Here is a 20,506-nt window from a genome sequence, read left to right as displayed (position 1 = left end):
CTTCCTCCGCCGCCACAGTCACAGCCATCACCACAGGCCACCACACTCTTTTTCCTCAACAAAACCCCACCAGTCCACCACAACACAAAACCTCGGCCTGAATTTGGAACTCACCTCAACTCCGAAACCCCTTCAAGATAATCACTAGTAATGGTAGCTGTGTGTTTTAGGTCGCAATCATCTAAGGAACAAAAAGCCTCTGTCAGTTTAATCTGACAGAGGCAAATCGTTGAGTAATTGGGGAATCAAAATTAGGGTTCTTGTTGGATTAGGTGATTCCGACCATGTCCGGGGTTCCGGCGAGATGAAACAGAAGGGAGTTGTAGAATGGTGGTGGTTTGTGGCTTTTAGGGTTTTTGATTTTGTAATTATAAAGATTGAAGAGTATTGTGGATTTAGGGTTTTTAATGTGTGGATTTAGGGCTAAAGCAGTCGGCGGTGACTAGTAATGGTGGCTGTGGGTGGAGACGGCCGGCGATGACTAGTAATGGTGGTTGTGGGTGGCGAATGACCAGATTTAATGGCCGGCGGTGCCTGGTAATGATGGCTGTATGGTGGCGGGATGAACGGAGTATGGTGGTGGAGTGTGACAAAGGGGAGGTTGGATGGGATGATGATGATGGGTGGTGGCTGAGGTTGGATGGGATATTTGGGGAAGAAGATGGTGGGTTATGAATATTTGGGAAAGAAGATGGGTTAAAAAGAAAAAAAACTTTTATTTATTTAAAGCCCAAGATTTTAAGTCAACTACACAAATGACACCTGAGAGGGTAAAAAGACTAAATTGCCCTCACATGAGGTGCACATGACTGGATTTAACGAGAAAACTAACTCTCGTTAGTGAAAAGGACGAACCGTGCAATGCTTTTTGAACATAAGTGATGTTTTCTGCCATTAAGTTTGCCAAATGACGACTATTGAAAAACCGTGCAAACATAAAGGACGTCTTTGCTATTTTCTCTTATTTTAATTAGAGTTTTATTATATTTGGAACACTACTTATTAATTAAATTGGATCATCCTTATACATACGTAGTCATGGTTAGGATTATTTTTCTTGAGTTTTGAGTTAATTTATTGATTATTAGAATACGAGAGTTAATTCTTTCTTGACCATTGTACGTCTAAATCCTTTATTGTTTGTTGTATTACAGGTAATGATGATATACAAAAGCTCGAAACCATAGGCTTTGCTTGTGATTCTACATTTTATTCATCAGTTTGTGTTGCAAGTAACCCGGTAAAGATCGATACTAAAACAATGGAAATTTATAGGCCTACTCTGTTAAGTTCAACTAATAACAATGACACTTTGAAAAAAGAAGCAGAAAAAGTTTTTCAAATACGGCCATACGCATGGTCACAATTTGATCTCTTGAAAACTGTAACTCCAGTCAAGTTCCTACAAGAACCACCACAAACTCATGCAAGATACTGTAACTACAACCATACAGTTCCAACACTCATTTTCTCCTCCGGAGGTTTCGCAGGAAACCTATTTCATGAATTCAACGAAATAATAATCTCATTATACCTAACTTCTCACCTTTTTGAATCACGGGTTCAATTCATTCTTGTTGATTACAACCAATCTTTCCTTAAAAAGTATAAACCAATTTTCTCAAGCTTATCAAGGAACAACATATTGAATCCGATGATTAACACGAGTGTTCATTGCTTTCCCGGAGCTGTGGTTGGTCTTAAATTCCATAGCTTTTTAGGTATTAACTCTTCTGAAGTTCCCAAAGGAAACTCCATGATGGAATTCAAGAAATTTCTCGCAACAGCTTACAATGTGAATATCGGAATTGTGTCAAATAATGGTAAGGCTTGCTCTATCCACTACTATAAATTTAAAAATGAAATAAAATTGCCAATAGATCACACTACAAAAAATTTGGTCTAAGGCAACCTTTATTTCATTAGAAAAGTTGCATTAGGTGAAGTTGCATTAGACCTAATGCAACCTTTTTGTTAGATAACGCAACTATTTCTTTCAAATGCAACACTTTTAAGTGTTACATTTGAAAGGAATAGTTGCGTTATTTAACAAAAAGGTTGTACTAGATCTAATGCAACTTCACCTAATACAGTTTTTTTTTGTGTAAAAGTGTTGCATTTGAAAGAAACAGTTGCGTTATCTAACAAAAAGGTTGCACTAGATCTAATGCAACTTCACCTAATACAATTTTTTTTTGTGAAATAAAGGTTGTTTTATGCCAATTTTCTTGTAGTGAGATTTCAACAACAAAAAAAAATAAAAATAGAAAATACTTATGCAACTTAAATAACCTAGTTTTTTTAGTAGCAATATTTGTTGGTAAATGTTTCCGTGATAGGTTTTCTGACTAAGTCGATTTTGTTAGAAAAATGACGTTTAAATGCTATTTTTTTGGATCACTCTCCCAAACACTATTTTTCAGGTTGACCAATGCGTTGTACTGTGTGGTTCGTGAACTACTACCACACATGGCTTTATGGGCCCAAATTATTTTTTTATTTTTATCGTACTAATAAACAAAAATAATAAGGATGACAGTGTCATAACCATATTCAATATTACCTTTAATTTCTCTCCTATTTTTTAATCTCTATTCTTGTTAATTCATGTTATCTATGGGCCATGGTTTTAATTGATATGACCAACTTGTTTTTATCTCCCGTATTACGGGAGCTGTTTTACATTATTCGTTTTTAATATTTATATACTTTTAGAGTTTAACTTTATTTATTGTAAAGAAATTAATAACATACTTAGAGTTTGATGATAAAAAGGTTTCACAAATAACTAAGATGTTATAAGCCGGTATAAAAGTTATTTGGGTATAACATCTTAGTTATACCCAAATAACTAAGACCCAAACCCAAGACCCGCTTAATTTTTTTAACCAAACCCAAATAACTTTTATACCGGCTTATAACATACTTAGAGTTTGATGATAAAAATGTTTCACTAAAATGTTAGTTATACCCAAATAACTAAGACCCAAACCCAAGACCCAAGACCCGCTTAATTTTTTTACTATAAAATTGTTTCTTTAATATAAATAATATCTTTTTTTAAACAATCATATAATAAATTTTAGTATATCCCTATTTTATAGGATTTTCACATCAATAATTTGGTGAGACTAATTTTTCATTTAATGAGATGTTATAACCCGTTTAAGAAATATCTGGGTTTGGTAAGACCCATACCCGGGAATTCAGGTCAAATGCATGAGAAACCTTCATTTACAAATAATCCAATCTGATGGTTTGAGAGAATGTAGGGAGCAATCAGAGAACTTTTAATGGTTTTGTTTATATATATTATAGATTAGTTGTAACTCACATGAAGAAAAAGTATTTATTGTAACTTAAATCACACTAACTTTCACTAGCCCCTAAATCACACTAACTTTCACTAGCCCCACATCTAATGTTACTATTAGATATAGAAAGTTAAACTATGTATTTTTTTTAAATATATATAAGCTATTGAATATCTATAATAAATTTAAAATCAAACAGTAAATTATTAAATTAGTTAACTTATGAACCATTATCGTATAATAATTAGTGACCTATGTTTAAAAAAATATTAAACTATATGTGTAATTCAAATTTCGTTAAATAAATACAAAATTTATAATTTTACAATTTGTAGAACACTATTTAACTTATATTCGTATTGATCATATAAAACATCTTAAAATGTTTAGGTAATAACTAATATTTAATTTTATATCATCTTAAAACATTATTTCAAAAAAATATAAAATTTAAATATGTAATTTTTGAAGTGTGTATGATAATATTAAATTAATCTATAAATTCAAAAGAAAATCCTTAATTACGTATGATTAAATACCTAAATTTAGACCATTTGACAAATCTCATGTATTACACGGACTCATAAGCTAGTTACACTTATATGAAATTAATTTAAAATTTTAAAGTTTTATAATATAAACCTTTTATAGTAATTAATGTATAAAGTTTGCCTTTTCCATGTTATTCAAGGGACCTAAAATCATTTTGACAAAATGGCAAAACTTGTCCTTTACGCTTACATCATATTTCAGTGGATGTCCTTTAGAGAAAAAAAAATTATCAGAAAACATCCTTTTTGATTAAGAACCTTATCACATTATGTCCTTTGGTCCTAATCCAGTTAAGTTTTCTCACTAAAACCAGTCATGTGCAAAGCACATGAGGGTACTTTTGTAATTTTACAAATTTTATAATTAGAAATAAAAAACAAATCTAAAATGATATATAAATATATATATATATATATATATATATATATATATATATATATATATATATGGTAGGGTTAACGTAAAAAACAATAGTTTTGTGAGAAGCATAAGAATAGATGTAGACCCTTGGATTTAGGATCTAGTGGTTGAGATTGGTAGATTCTAAAAGTTGTATAGTTTCCTATTTACATGGTATAGTGTCCTATTTAGGTGGTGTATTTTATTTTAAAGCCTTTTCACACTTCTCACAAAACAGTTGTTTTTTTATTTGAACCATTATATATATATGCCACTCTTTCTCCCTGCCATCACCACAACCACACACCCAAACTCCATCACCCGCCTCTATAATCTTCATCACCTCCGCCACACCACACCAGACCAACCATCGTCACCCATCTCACCACCGTCTACCACGATGAAGACACCACACCAGACCAACAAATCAAATTAGCTCGCTAGAACCATTTTTCGGAAAATCAAAATTGTCGCTAGAGTGCTCGAAATGGTACTTGGTCTGCAGGGTATGCTTGTGTATGTCTAAATCCATCATTCCCCTAAACTATCATGTATTGAAATTGCCATTTCACGCCGGAAAATGTTGATGCTAGAAGTCGGAACCCTAGTTCTTGGGTCGGAATTGCGGTGGCGGTTGGGTGAAGCATTTCAAGTTTAACTCCGATTCTGGTCGTGAATTTGATTAAGGTATTAGGCGGTTGGGTGAAGCAGTTGAAATTGAACTCTGATTTTGGTCATGAGCTGGCGGGACGTGGTGAGCAGTAGCGGCTGTCAGTAACAACTCGAGTTGGTGGTGGTCCGATGGTGATGGTGGTGGTCCGGTTGGGGATGTTGGCGGTGATCAGAGAGAGCGGATATAGATATAGTAGAAAGATGGAAAATATATATTTTTTTTTTATAATTTTAAGTTTCTAATTATTAAATAAATATGTAAATTTACAATACTACCCTCATGTGCCTTGTACATGACCAAATTTAACTAGAAAGTTAACTGGGTTAGTGCCAAGGGATATAATGTGATATAGTTTTGAAAAGTAAATGATGTTTTTTGTCATTAAGTTTGCTAAAGGACAGCCATTGAAAAAACGTACAAACATAAAAGATTAGTTTTGCCATTTTGTCAATCATTTTTCTTGTATTATACACATGGCCTGATAAATCTACAAATCGGCCGTGTTGCCATACTTATTCTTTGAGTTGTATTTTACTGGATACATTTTTTTATTTGTTTGTTAAATGTGTCAAATATGGGTTCTACAACACCAATGTTGCTTCTTGTGTCTCGTCGAAAAACCAGGATGTTTCTAAACGAAGATGAACTCGTGGACATGATGGAAGAATTAGGGTTTGATGTTTTGGTAGCCAGGAGTCCCAAAAAGATGTCAAATTTGAAAAGATTTTCCAAGCTAGTGAGCACGTGTAGTGTCATCGTAGGAGTCCACGGTGCCGGACTAAAGAACCTAGTGTTTCTATCGCTGGGGGCGGTGGTGGTGCAAGTGGTGCCACTAGGCTGGAGTGGCCTTCCGCGGTTTACTTTGGTGAACCGGCGGTTCAGATGGGGTTGCATTACTTGGATTACAAGATTGGACCGGATGAGAGTTCACTTATTGACTTGTATGAACATGATGACCCGGTTATTTTAGATCCTGGATCCGTATTCGCAAAAGGGTATTATATTGGGAAGGAAATGTATTTGGATAAGCAGAATATAAGGGTTGATATAAATAAGTTTAAGAGTACTCTTGTTGAAGCGCTTAGGCTTCTTGGACGTATAACTCTTTAAAGCACACAATGATGGCTTTATACTTATCAAAAATTTTAAAATTTTTCAATATTAATGTATTTTTATATTATGTATTATAATTTGATGTAAATACTATGTCCTTTGCAAAATACATGCATGCAAGTTTTACTATAATTGATGTTTAAATTCAAATTTGTTATAGCTTGGGTTCGTGGGCTCAAACTTGTGCTAGGACGCTAGGTTGCAAGGCCCAACAACTGTAGGCTATTTATTTCTAATTAATTTTTTGCCCGGTCAAATATGTTATCACTTCATTTTATAATTTCTTCGCTTTCTTCTTTCTAAAGTGTAACTGTAAAACTTGAACCATAAATTCTCAGGATTGACTCATTAGTCATTATAGTAGCTAACACGTAATAAACATCATAATCCAAAACATGGAGCAATGGTAAAACACCATCACGGGCGTTCACCTTTAAGGGGCAAACCCTATTTTGTATCTTTTTAATCATCAGTTTGAATTATAAAAATTTAAAAGATATTCATTATTATTACATATATATATATAAGATTAAAATATTGCTAAAGAATAAAAGTTAAACGGCTAGTTTCGCTTTTTAAACTGAACCGAGCTGCCAAAATATTTAAACCATCAAATCCGAATCATGAAATTCTTGAACTTGCCAACTTGCTTAAGTTTAGATGCTTCTATCACTTTCTATGCATGGTGTTTGAATACCCAATAGTTATAAACTTGGCTATTTTTGTGTAGGGTCGGCTTTACAATGTTAAATGCCTAAATCGAAATGAGATTTTGTGACCCTTTCTAGACAACTGGGTTAAAAATAAAGTGTTAACCGGTCCTAAACTTGTGACCTACCGTTAAGCAACTCATAGGTTTACCACTAGACTAACATTTATTTTTCTTTTTAGTCTGCTGATTAATTATATATAAAGGGTTTTTTTTTTAATTTTCTTTTTTAAATTTAGGGGCCATAATTAAGTGCGAGCCTAAAACCTTATCTTCATTTCGCTGGCCAACGGGCCGGCCCTATTCCTAAATTGGTCTATCTTTATTTCTTTAGTAGTTATCAGTCATGTTTTGGCAATATTTTAAGTTTGGTGAAACAAACAACGAGACAGTTAGGAATAATGTAATGCATTAATCACCAAGAATAGGAGCCAATTGAAGAACCTCCAAGTAAAGAATATGACATCATCACTAGTTAACAAGAGGAAGCATTCTATTTAGCTTTTTTGTTCTCTTTCAAGCTACCTATCAGTTTTAATCCATTTTTTTAATAATAATATTAAATAAACATGTATGCAATCAAGCAAAAAAAAAAACATAATTAATGTGAATGAGACATACATAAACCAAAACATACATAGATAAATAAATAAATTGAATACTATGGAATAGAAATAAATTAATATGGAAAGAGACTGCTGTTAAAAGAAAGAAAAAAAAAACATTTCATAAAACAGAAGAAGCCAGAACTTCTAAACTTGGATTCACAAAATCACTGTTCTTCCTAGAATCAAACTACAAGAAAAATACAAGTTAAGACAAAGAAACATACTTTATTGAAAATTCGGCCGGCCAAAGGTTAGTATTCTGCCCGTAGGTCATATGTGTGTGTCGAGCTACAGTAATTTGATCATAGTCATGCTATGGGAACTTCTATTTGTAAACTTAATAATATAATATAATATAAGAATTAAATTATTATTCATATGACGTATTAAATAAGCTATTGCAATAAGCCAACAAGGAAGCAATAATCAATGTGTTTGATTTGTCATTTTTAATAATTTCAAGTTGATGTTAATTAATTGCATTAAAATCTTGACTTACAGTTGATCTTTGTTTTCATTATATTTTACAATTTAGTAAATAGTATTTGAGATTTCTATATAATTATCAAAAGTTAAAAAAGGGTATGTTAGAAAAACGACCTGTGTATAATGTGGTTTGATTTATATATCAACATATGTAACAATTCGATTACGTACATAGATACAGATTCTAATCCTAAATCATAATTCCGAAAGGAGCACCGGGGATGTTGACCAGTTTTCTCTTGAGCAGTAGTTTTTGCTAAATTTCTCGTTTTAATAACGGTTTTCGCATTACCATGGTCTTCAGGATAGACCTACTTTTCGCTTAAATGTAGTTTTTGCATATAGGTTGGGTTTTAAAATTTGACCATTCGAAAACTTATGCAAATGCGAAAAATTAGTAAGGGTGATCACTTCCTTAATATAAGCAAAATCTGTAATACGTGTGAACTCGTAAACTAGCTGAAATCTTTTTGCTATTATAATGGTATTGATAAATAGACCTCGCTCAACAGTTCAAGGGTTCCGGACCGTTATCTTTGTTAATGGAAGAGGTAGGGTAAAGTTTATAATATCATGTTTTATGTCTTAAAGCTTTTAGTCTACTTGTCATTAGGTCCTTGTCTAGGTAAAACTTAGGCCCTTGTATGAGTAAATTTAGGTCATTGCATAGGCAAGTTTTGGCAGCGCCTTTGTGGCATGTGTCGACAACTACAAGTTGGAAATGTGACTTGACCCTAGCCATGTCACAGACAGTGAAGTTAGAAGTTGAATTAATTCGATTTATCGGCTTTAGATCATAAATAAAGTTAAGTTTTTGTATGCGAGCCTATAGATATTTATCAGCTTTTGATTTCATTTAAATTATATTTCTAATTATAGGCCCTTTTATATATTAGTCTTTTGTATTTGTATTTAGTATTTTGTTGATGTATGTTTGAGCCCTAAGCCATTTTATACTTAAGCCCAATGGGCTATTTGTTATATCAAATAGATGTGCATGAGAACTCATACTATATATAGTGTGAGTCTCTCATACACACACAATCTTTTTGCAAATATCTTAACCTAACAAATACAAACTCTCATCCCTTATTCTTGTTCACGGCAATAATAACTTTACAACAAGATCCGAGATCTCGGTCCTAGCTAGTTGTTTCCGCAAACTAGTGTAAAGGTTGATCGAAGATAACTAGTAATAGTTAGCGTGTTGTTAGATCCGGTCAAGGGACCTACACTAATATCAACAACTCTCTGGATGTTCATTAATTCGTTAAAGATAAACGAAAACTAATTTCGTTTTGATTTAGTATTTACTTGCCATGGTTTCAATTAAATTGATAATCAATAACGATGTTTTGGATTTTGATTTGAAATTATCAATTGAAAAGTTCAATTTTTCTTTGATTGTGATTGTAAATTTAAGATTTGAACATGATTAATATACAAACTTGTAAAAGAAATGATATCCGGGGTAGTAATTCTTATGGGATGGACCGAAGAAGATTAGAACAACTATTTCTTCGATTCTAGTACTCTAACCAAAACTTAATTTGGTATTCTAATTTGTGTAAAAAAAGTATTGTATCATACTAATGAAGAAATATAAATAGTCTACCCGGACAGAAGAAAGGAAGATTCTTGAGCCGATTAGTGCTGATAACGTTTAAGAAAATTAGAGAATCCAGAGAGACTTTGTATGGTATTGAATAAGATTAATCACAAATGTTCAGTATATCAGCTAATATATACAAGAATATAATTGTCAAATATAGTTGTAACTGTATATGAATATCTGATTTTATAAAAATCACCTCATTATATATTTTGTTCACTTATTTCTCTAAGTAAAAAACCCAAACCCGAAATTTTCAGGATTGACTCATTAGTCATTTGAGTAGCAGCGAACACGTAAAAAAAATCATAATCCAAAACATGGAACAATGGTAAAACATCATCACGGGTATTCACCTTTAGGGGGCAAACCCTGTTAAGAAATGACAAACCAAACCAACTAGGTTGGGCGGGTCAATAGAACCGGCCAGTATGGAAATTTCACGGTCCGATTTCGACCGATTGATCCAATTTTATATATTTTTAATCATTAATTTGAACAATATAAATTTAAAAGATGCTTATTATTATTACACATATATATTAACTACACGTTTCTAAGATTAAAAGCTAAACGGTGAAGGTTAAATGACCAATTTCAAGTTTTAAACTGAACCGAGCCGCCGATTAGTCAACCCATCAAATCCAAATCGTGAAAACCTTGAACTGGCCAACTTGCTTCAGCTTAGATGCTTCAATCGGTTTCATTTCATGGTGTTTGAATACCCGATAGTTGTAAACTTGGGTGTTTTTGTCCTAAATTGGTCTATCTTTACTTCTTTAGTAGTCATCAGTCATGTTTTGACAATCATTTAAGTTAGGTGAAACAAACAACAAGATAATTAGGAAAAAGGAATACATTAATCATCAAGATTAGAAGCCAATCGAAGAACCTCCGAGTAAAGAATATGACATCATCACTAGTTAACAAGAGGAGGAGTTCTATTTAGTTTTTTTTTTGTTTCAAGCGTACCTATCAATTATAATCTATTTTTTTAATAATAAAATTAAATAAACATGTATGAAATCAAGTAAAAAAAATACATAATTAATGTGAATGAGACATGCATAGACCAAAACATACATAGATAAAGAAATAAATTGAATACTATGGAATAGAAATAAATTAATATGGAAAGAGAGTGCTGTTTAAAGAAAGGAAAAAAAAAACATTTCATAAAACAGAAGAAGCTAGAAATTCTAAAGTTGGATTCACAAAATCATTATTCTTCCTAGAATCAAACTATAAGAAAAATACAAGTTAAGATAAACAAACATACTTCATTGAAAAGTTGGCCGGCCAAAGGTTAATATTTTGCCCATAGGTCATATGTGTGTGTAGAGCTATAGTAATTTGATCAGAGCCATGCTATGGGAACTTTTATATAAAAACAGTATGTGAAAAAAGGGCTTTAGCCACACATGTGTTCAAATCGGTTTGCCACTAAATGTGTGGCTAAAGGTCACCAATCATAGTTTCAGCCACACAACATTTATTTGTGTGACAAAAAACATACCTGTTAGAACCTTTAGCCACACATGTTTGGTTCATGTGACAAAAACACATCTGTTCTGAACCTTAGTCACACATGTTCGGAGCTTTAGCCACACATGTTTGGTCGTGTGACTAAAAAACATACCTGTACACAGCTGGTCGATACCTTTAGCCACACTTTAACAAAAAAATGTGACAGTTACTAGCCACACTTAGAAAAGTGTGGCCAAATGTGATCTACGGCCACAATAGGTTTCAATGATGTGGCTGAATGCTAATACATATTGTCACACTTACGGGTCAATGTGACCATATAACATTTTTTGTTAGCCACTTATATGCTTTTACGTGTGACTTAACGCTAACGATGACATTAAAACTAAACGCGTGACTATTAACATTTAATGGTCACACTTTAATTATTTAATATGTGGCTAAAAGCTAATATATATGGTCAAGCTTACGTGTTTATGTGACCATAAAGCATTAGTTGATAGTCACTTATAATATTTGATGTGTGGCTAAAAGCTAATAGTGAAAGCAAAACAACAAATGTGACTATTATTAGTTAATGGCCACACTTTATGCTTCATGTGACCATCACCTTCACCTCCTCCCAATTACAAACCTAATCCATAAACATCAATTGAAGCTCATTACTCTTCTTCATCACTTAGCTTCTTGCTCCAAACTTCATCAACCATCATGCGATCAAATCTAACGTGGGTTTTTAACATGATTAATTAGAACCCTAGAGATGTCATAAACATGTTAGGGTTTGAGTTTTGTTGAGAACCATTGGCTGACAGATTCGTTCTTGTCTATTGATTGGTCTGTAACTCGATGTTAAACAATGATTATTGATCGATTATTGATTTAAGGATATAGCATTCTGAGTCTAGTTTCCAGAAAGGTAAATTTTGTAATTTTTGGATGAGTGATGAATACCTTTTATGATTTTACAAAAACGTATGTCAAAGCTGATTCGGGGAGTTATATTCTTGTCTATTTTTCGGACACCATAACTCCCTAATGACAAACCCAAATGGGTTGGTTCAACTTCTGGAACTTACTATTATGAGTTTAAAAGATAACCCAATTGGGCCTATACAATTTGGTTTAATGAGTTCATAGAAACATTAAACTAGCTTTTGTTGCGCAATCTGCTGAACTGTTAGTACCTATCTGTAATGGTTGAATTATTGTGAGTTTTCTATGCATGAAAAAAATATAATAAAAATTGTTTGATAAACCTAATTCATATATCCTACCATGGTAAATTTTGTAGAATTTATCCTTAACTTTTTCTTTGTGAATAAAATCAGTTTGTACATGCCACAATCTCTCTCGTGAACTGAATGATCATAAGTTAAGTTGTATGATGAATATTTGGTTGCTTTGCCATGATATGATGTGTGGATACATGTTAGGACTTTTGTACATTACTTATTATCACCAACGATTCGTCGGGTCAATTTTGTGTTTGTGTGTTAGTTCATACGTGGGTTTTAGAGTCATGTGTTGTTGAACATACTCTCATAATTTAAAACACTTGTACTAGGTAACAGTTAGCGAGTTAAATGCATTCATTTGGTTTTGAGAAAACTCTATTATACGCGACACCAGGTTTTGGATTGAAAACATAGACATACTTACATACTGGTTTTGAAAACACTAAACGTTTTCCTATACTTCTTTTTTGGTTTGAAAACACAAAACGTTTTGAAGTATTGGTTATGTAAACTGCTGAAACGGGCAAAAACGAGCTGAACTGCTGATTTTTTATTGCTGAATTGTTGCAAAACTGGTCAAAACGCGTTGAAACGATCTGTTAAGTGCTGAAACAAGCTATTAAGTGCTGAAACGGACTGAAAATCGCTGAACGAGCTGTTTAACATGCTGTTTGCTGTAAAAACGAGTTGTTAAGTGTTGAAACAAACTGAAAACGCGCTGAAACGAGCTGTTTAACAAGATGGTTGCTGTTAAAACAAGCTGTTAAGTGTTGAAACGATCTGAAAAATTGCTGAAACGAGCCAACACGAGTGTTCGCGCTCGACGAGTTGGGTTTTGGTTTAGGCTCACTTCTCAGTTTTTTTTGCTGAATGTTGACACGGGAGAAAGCGTTTTAGTTTTTTTTTCTTTTTTCGTTTTTAACGACCCAAAACCCGTTTTGACCCGTTCTGACCTTGACCCATTTTGACCCGGACCCGTTATGACCCGAACCTTTTGACCCTGACGCGATCCGACCCGAACCATAACAACCTTTTTTTTAATTGACCCGTTCCGACCCTGACCCGTTTCGACCCTAACCCGTTCGGACCCATAACCCATTTCGACCAAACCCATTTGCCACCCCTATGCTTAATGTATATCGACGGGTTAGGCAGCTTGTACCTCTTAAGACACAATTTAAAAAAATATTAAAAAAAATAATAAAAAAAATCATAAGTCAAAATATAAATAAAAAACGGAAAAAGTAAAAAAACTAAAATATTTCCTCCGTTTTCCTTGTTCAAAAAAAAAAACGACCCGGAACTCGTTTTGACCCGTTCCGACCTTGACCCATTTTGACCTGGGCCCGCAACGACCCGAACCTTATAACCCTGACCCGTTCCGACCCGAACCATAACAAACCTTTTTTTAATTGACCCGTTCGACCCTGACATGTTTCGAACCTAATCCGTTCCGACCCATAACCCGTTTCGACCCAACCCAACCCGTTTGCCACCCCTATGTTTAATGTATATCGACGGGTTAGGCGGGTTGTACCTCTCAAGACACAATTTAAAATTATATGCATAATGGGCCATTATAGATTTCTAGGCCCAATATGGTCAATTAGGACATGTATGACTTGTTTTTGTCTATTATGGTATGATATGACTCCCTATAACACGATATAAATGTTACATATCACACGCCATAATAGGCCACTAAGAGATTTCAAGCCCTAATATGGCCCATAAGAGCGACTATGACATGAAAAAGGCTATAATGGGCCACTAACACCAACAAGGCCCAATAAGACCTATTGATGAAAGTATCACATGTTATCGGCCATTAACATCTAAGTATGACTAATGACATTCTTATACAACCTTCTTAGAGCAACTATGATGTGATAAAGGCTATAATAGGCCACAAACACCAGTTAAGGTCCAATAAGGCCCATTAACGAAAGTATGGCATATTATTGGGCGTTAACTAAACTATGACTCACTAAACTCATATTCAACCATTTTAGAGAAACTATGATATGATAGAGACTACAATGGGTCACTAACAACAATCAAGGCCCAAGACGGCCCATTAATGCAAAGTATGACGACCAACTATGACTCACTACACTCCTATACAACCTGTTAACGTAACTATAACATGATAGAGACCATACTGGCCATTAACAACAATCAAGGCCCAATATGGCCCATTAATAAAAGTATGACATGTTTTTGGGCGTTGACACATGCCTATGGCTTACTACACTCATATACAACCCTCTTGTAGCACATGATAGATGCTATAATGGCTACTAATACCAATCAAGGCCCACTGATGAATGTATGACATTTTTTGGGCGTTAACATTTAACTATGACTAATGATAGTCCTATAGAAACTTCTTAAAGCAACTATGACGTAACCAAGGGACACTAACATCTAACTATGACTAATGATAGCCAAATAAAGCCAATTGACGAAAGTATGGTGTGTTTCAGGCGTTAACACCTAACCATGACTAATGACACTCTTATACAACTCTTTTAGAGAAACTATGACATGATAAATGCTATAATGGGACACTAACACCGATCAAGAACTAGTATGACCCACTAATGAATGTATGGTTTATTGGGCTTTAACACCGATTAATACACTCTTATACAACTCTTTTAAAGCAACTATAAATATCACTTGTATTTATTTTATATGTTTTTATATTTAAAATAGAATTTCTTATATTATTTAAGGTTTAATTAGTTGTTATATATATATATATTTACACTAACAACTCCTTATTTTATTTATTAAAAATAAAAAAAATTAATTCTAGTTCCTATTAATTTCACTTCCCTCAAAATTTCAAATTAAATTCAACCACTCTTTTCTTCAAAAAATTTTGAATTACCATCCCATTCTTAAATCTAATTTAACCACATATTTACTATACCTTTTTTTTTCTTTCTCTTCATTCCTTCTTATTCTTTTTCTTCTTCTTCATCTCTCTACACCCACTATAATCCTTCATCCTTAATTCTCTAACTCACTCAATTCTTAACAAAATCCTTTGATTCCGGGCTATAATTTTATTATTTTTGCGAGAGGAATTCACGTGTGGTGTCGGTTTCCATCAATTCTCTCTCGATTTTTCCCGGATTCATGTTGAGTGTGAAGAACCCTAAGAACCAAGTTTGGGGATTTTCAATTTTAAGTGTTATTTCTTGTAATTGAAGCTTAGTACATCTTCTTTCATCGCTAAAAAAGGTATGTATTTCACTCATAATTTAAGCTTAGTACATCTTCTTTCATTGCTAAACGGTTAATTGGTGAATTTGAACCCTAGAGATATCATAAATATGTTAGGGTTTGAGTTTTGATGACAATAGTTTGCTGACAGATTCGTTTTCGTTTATTTATTGGTATGTAACTTGATGTTAAACGATTATTATTGAACGATTGTTGATTCTAGGATATAGTACTATGAGTCTAGTTTCCAGAAAGGTAAAGTTTGTAATTTTTGGACTAGTTTTGAATATATTTTATAATTTTACAAAAACACTGGTCAAAGCTGATTCGGAGAGTTATATTTTGGTCTGTCTTTCCGACACCATAACTCCCTAATGACAAAACCAAAAGGGTTGGTTCTAGTTCTGAAAATTATTATTATGAGTTTTGAAGACAACGCAATTGGTCTTGCACAATTTGGATTAATGAGTTGATAGAACCATTACACAAGTTTTTGTTGTGCAATATGCTAAACTGTTGGTACATATATGTAATGGTTGAATTATTGTGAAATGTATGAGAAAAATATAATAAAAATTGTTTGAGAAACCTAATTTATATATTTTACTGTTGTAAATTTTGTAGAATTTATAATTAATATTTTCTTAGTTAATAAATCAGTTTGTACATGCTATAATCTATCTTGTGAACTAAGCGATCATAAGTTAAGTTGTATGATGAATGTTTGGTTGATTTGCCATGATACGATGTGTGAATACATGTTAGGAATTTTTAGTACAATTGACATTGATTATTATCACCAACGAGTCGTCGATTCAAGTTTGTGTTTGTGTATACATTATGTATAATGTGATTGTGCGTGATAGTCGTCATGCTAGGCGTGGACGTACCACGGTACCTAGGAAGGGTGAAAACCATCGTGGTGGGGTATCACTTGCTGGATCACATGAGGATGGTGTTGGTAGTGGTGATGTCGATGACATACAAATGTATACTTGTGGGAGACACGTCATCTATCGTGCCTCGGGATACCTCTGGGAAGAAATTTATTGTAAAGATTGAGGATAAGTATGCCTTTAGTTTTAACATTTTCATTATATATGTTACAAATATACTTACTTGGTTATTTCAATATTATAGGTTTACGAGTCATGAGATTCATAGGACTATCATAAAAATACTAATTGAGCACTGTGATGAACCTTGGGCTACATTCAGAATGGTGCCAAAGAATGTGATCGTTCGTATGGTTGCTCATTTTCGGGTAATATATTAGTTAACTATTTTAGGGTAGAGATACTATACGATAATGGCTTAACTTACGAGAGGTACGCGAGACGCTTAAATGCAAAAATACTAAAACGCTCAAAAAACGCTCACACAAACCCTAAACGCTCATAAAACGCTCAAGAAACGCTCAAAAACGGTTTTTGTGAAAAAAATGAAAAATTGATTGATTAACCATCCAAAACTATTTTTCGGTGAACCAACGATTAATTGGATATGTATTAATGATTCCGAGATGCTGTGATGTGATTTCATGGATCGATTTGTGAAAAACGGGATTCACGTACGTAATGTACGTTAAGGTATTATTGTATTGGATCTTTTCCCAATTATTTTATATCTGCTTGGTTGTTTTTAGTTTTGCATATTTAATTTTTACTTTTTATTTTATACAGATGATGTATAGTTATGATGCTAATATTTTAACAATTTTAGATTCAAAAAGTTAGAGCCGAAATGAAAAACGAACTAGAAAATGAAAGAAAGTCAAGAAATGAGTTGGAAGAATAAGTGCAACGAATGGAACAATTGGAAAAAGAACTTAAGGAAAATGAAAAAAAAGGAGGAAAAAACAATTTAATGTAAACCCATTTTGAATTTATGTTATTGGGTTTGTTAAACTTATGAAAAAACATGTTTTGATTTTATGCTATTGTGTTTAGTTACATTTATAAAGTTATGCTTTGAAATATTTATATTATGCATTGTTAGCAGGTTAAAAATCTGATTTTTTATAATCCATTTTAAAAAATAATAAAAAAATTGAATTCGGTAAGACATATTTAGCCACATTTATCTATGTGTGACCACAAGTATGATAATAGCCACACTTTATATTACAAAAAACATTATGTGTGACAAACGGCAAGACAATGGTCACACCACAAACTACAAAAGAGTGTTTGAGTGGCAAGTTCACATTTTTAGCCACATTGACAATAACCTCCAGTGTATATATGATATGATTAGCCATACAATACATCACTATGTGTGACGAAAAGTTTGACAGTAGCCACACTTTAAATTACGAAAAGCATTATGTGTGAGAAAATGTAAGACAATAGCTACACTATAATCTACAAAGGAGTGTTTGAGAGACAATTAAACATTTTTAGCCACATTTAATGTAACATCCAATGTCTATATGATATAATTAGCCACCCTATTATTAAACTCAAGAGGCCATTGCTTTTCTATAGCCACACGGTATAGGTCACAATGCTCGCTTACCACAACCATATTGGCCACATTATTATAAAATTCACGTGGCTGAAACACGAATTCATGTGGCTCTATACGTGCAAGTCACACCTAGTAAATAGTCATGTGGCCATTTTCTACCGTTTAGCCACACTTATTGGAGAGACTTCTTGATGGCCAGCAACTAATGTTACCACATAAGGCCACTAAAAACTGTGTGTGGTCATATGATACCTACGATGTCGCGACCTTTGGTCACACATGACCTGAACCAGATGTGTGTGGCTAAAGGCCTACAGCCACACTTTTTTCGTGTGACCAAAGGTCATTTTTCACGTAGTGAAATAACGGGATTTTGTAAACTTAATAATCAAATATAGGAATTCAATCATCATTCATATAATGTATTAATGAGTTATTGCAATAAGCCAACAAGGAAGCAATAATCCGTGTGTTTGATTTGTGATTTTCAATAATTTCAAGTTGATATTAATTAATTACATTAAAATCTAGACTTACGATTGATCTTTCTTTTCATTTTATTTTACAATTTAGTAAATAGAATTTGAGTTTTCTATATAATTATTAAAAGTAATAAAGGCTACATTAGAACGAAGACCGTTGTATAATCATGGTTGTTTTATATGTCAACGTATGTAATAATCTGATTACGGAGAGACACATTCTAATCCTCAATCACAATTCTGAAAGGAGCACCAAAGATGTTGAACAGTTTTCGCTTAAGTAGAAGTTGTCGCTAAATTTCTCGTTGTTAGTGCACGGTTTTGGTGTCCGTAGCGATCGAATAAGTTATCGGTAATCTAGGTTGTTTATTTAATGTAAAATGGCCAATTCGCTATGGATTGTATAGCGAATGAGGTCCATTCGTTAGTTAACTAGACTAGTTCGTTAAGGTATAAGCCCATTCGTTATGGAAGCATAACGAATGAGGGCTAGTTCATTAAGTTATTACCCATTCGTTATGGAAGCATAACGAATGGTGTCTAACTCGTTATGAAGATATAACGAATTAGACTTAATTTAACGAACTAGAGCATATGACCTATATATATGCTAGTCATGCTCATAATTAAGGTACATACGTACATACATATAGAGAGATCTAGATCTAAGTTAATTCTCTCAATAACTTGTTATTATTCACCATAATGTATTCATCCATATTTATCAATAAAGTATGTATTTAACGTATTGATCAATCTCGTGTTCGTATTGTTTAATTGATGTATCGACGCGGCTAGATCCTTGGTAGGTTTCAACAACTGGTATCAGAGCAGACGGCTGCTCTCGGTGCGTCGATTAAGGTATGAATATGATGTTAATACGTGTTCTTCAAGTTTTGGAACTGTTTAATCAGATTTGCATCGATTAAGAGTGTTATAGATGGATTTGAGGATGAATTCGTGTTTATTAATGGAAGACTAAGCTTCCTGTGTAATTTGGTGATAAGTTATGGTGTATTGACGAATCCACCATGGAAGAGTAACTTATTGTTTGATTTATTTGGTGATGATTTAGTGTTTGTTAAGTTAATTGGACGATGGATTCGTGTTTATAATTGAAATCCACATGTTCCTGTGGATTTTGGTGGTTAATTATGGTCAATTGAAGATTTCATCATTGAAGAGCATGTTACGGGTTGATTTAATTGATGTTGAATTAATGATTGTTAAGTTAAACTGATTATGGATTCGGAATCATAATTAAAATCTGAGTGTTCATGTTGATTTTCATGGTTAATTATGGTGTTTTGATGATTTCACAATGGATGAAGTTCAAATTTCCAGAATCCGGCCAGATCTACTATTTTCCGGTGAGATAACCACTTTTTCCGGCTAACACACTTTTCCGGTGATCTGTTACAGATCTAACAACTTGATTCGTTATGTTACTGTAGCTAATTCGTTAATGTAGTTGTTAGTGCACAGAAATTTGACACTGTGGATATGTTATCCTGGCATATGTCTGGATCAGTTATCCTTAGCATGTATTCCAGATCGTATCAGGATCAAGGATCCTCAGTACTTATTACTAATTAACGGTTGTTCTCATGTGTAGTCTAATATTTAGCAGGTATAACGGTTAGAAGACTCAGTCTATCCACTAACTTGCAGTCAAGAAGATATTGACGTGTCTGGATCAATTATCCTTCTGAAGAGTTCCAGAGCTATGTCATGATCATGGATCCTCGGTATTTGGCGCTATTAACGGTTATTTCTTATATGAAGGCTGATATTTATCAAGTGTAACGGCTCCAACACCTGGTCTACCCCCTATTTCGCAGAAAAAGTGATGGAGCATGTGGTCAAAGTGGCTGTTACGTTTACATTCAAGATAAAGGCGGATTTTTAGGAAAAATAGTTAATTGTATTTATTATTAATAACTCCATTGAGTTATGATCAGTTAAGGCACACTACCTATATATAGTACACGCTCATAATCATCCAAGGGACAAGCTAGGCCAGCAATACACACACTTAGAAAATATTGTATCACTGATCATAATCTCCAAACTTGTATCCTCATTTTACATATTAACAAACTTGACGGTGATAGTTTTCACCGTCCGAG

At 33.3% G+C, this 20,506-nt stretch overlaps 1 pseudogene across 1 annotated transcript in view; it reads left to right on the top strand.

Annotated features, from left to right (window-relative positions):
- The window catches only part of LOC143613116 (xylan glycosyltransferase MUCI21-like), a 78,683-nt pseudogene extending 72,600 nt beyond the window's left edge, over window positions 1-6,083 (top strand). Inside the window, exons 3-4 of the transcript XR_013150058.1 lie at window positions 1,155-1,805; window positions 5,499-6,083. The product of XR_013150058.1 is annotated as a xylan glycosyltransferase MUCI21-like (transcript). The remainder of the gene's footprint in view (window positions 1-1,154; window positions 1,806-5,498) is intronic.
- Window positions 6,084-20,506: the final 14,423 nt, after the last annotated feature.

This window comes from Bidens hawaiensis, unplaced genomic scaffold (assembly GCF_021521415.1).
Source record: "Bidens hawaiensis isolate Kalapana, Puna unplaced genomic scaffold, B.hawaiensis_p1.1 tig00036706_1, whole genome shotgun sequence".
Taxonomy (NCBI): domain Eukaryota; kingdom Viridiplantae; phylum Streptophyta; class Magnoliopsida; order Asterales; family Asteraceae; genus Bidens; species Bidens hawaiensis.
The sequence above is the reverse complement of the archived record's forward strand: the minus strand, read 5'-3'. Positions and strand labels throughout refer to the sequence as shown.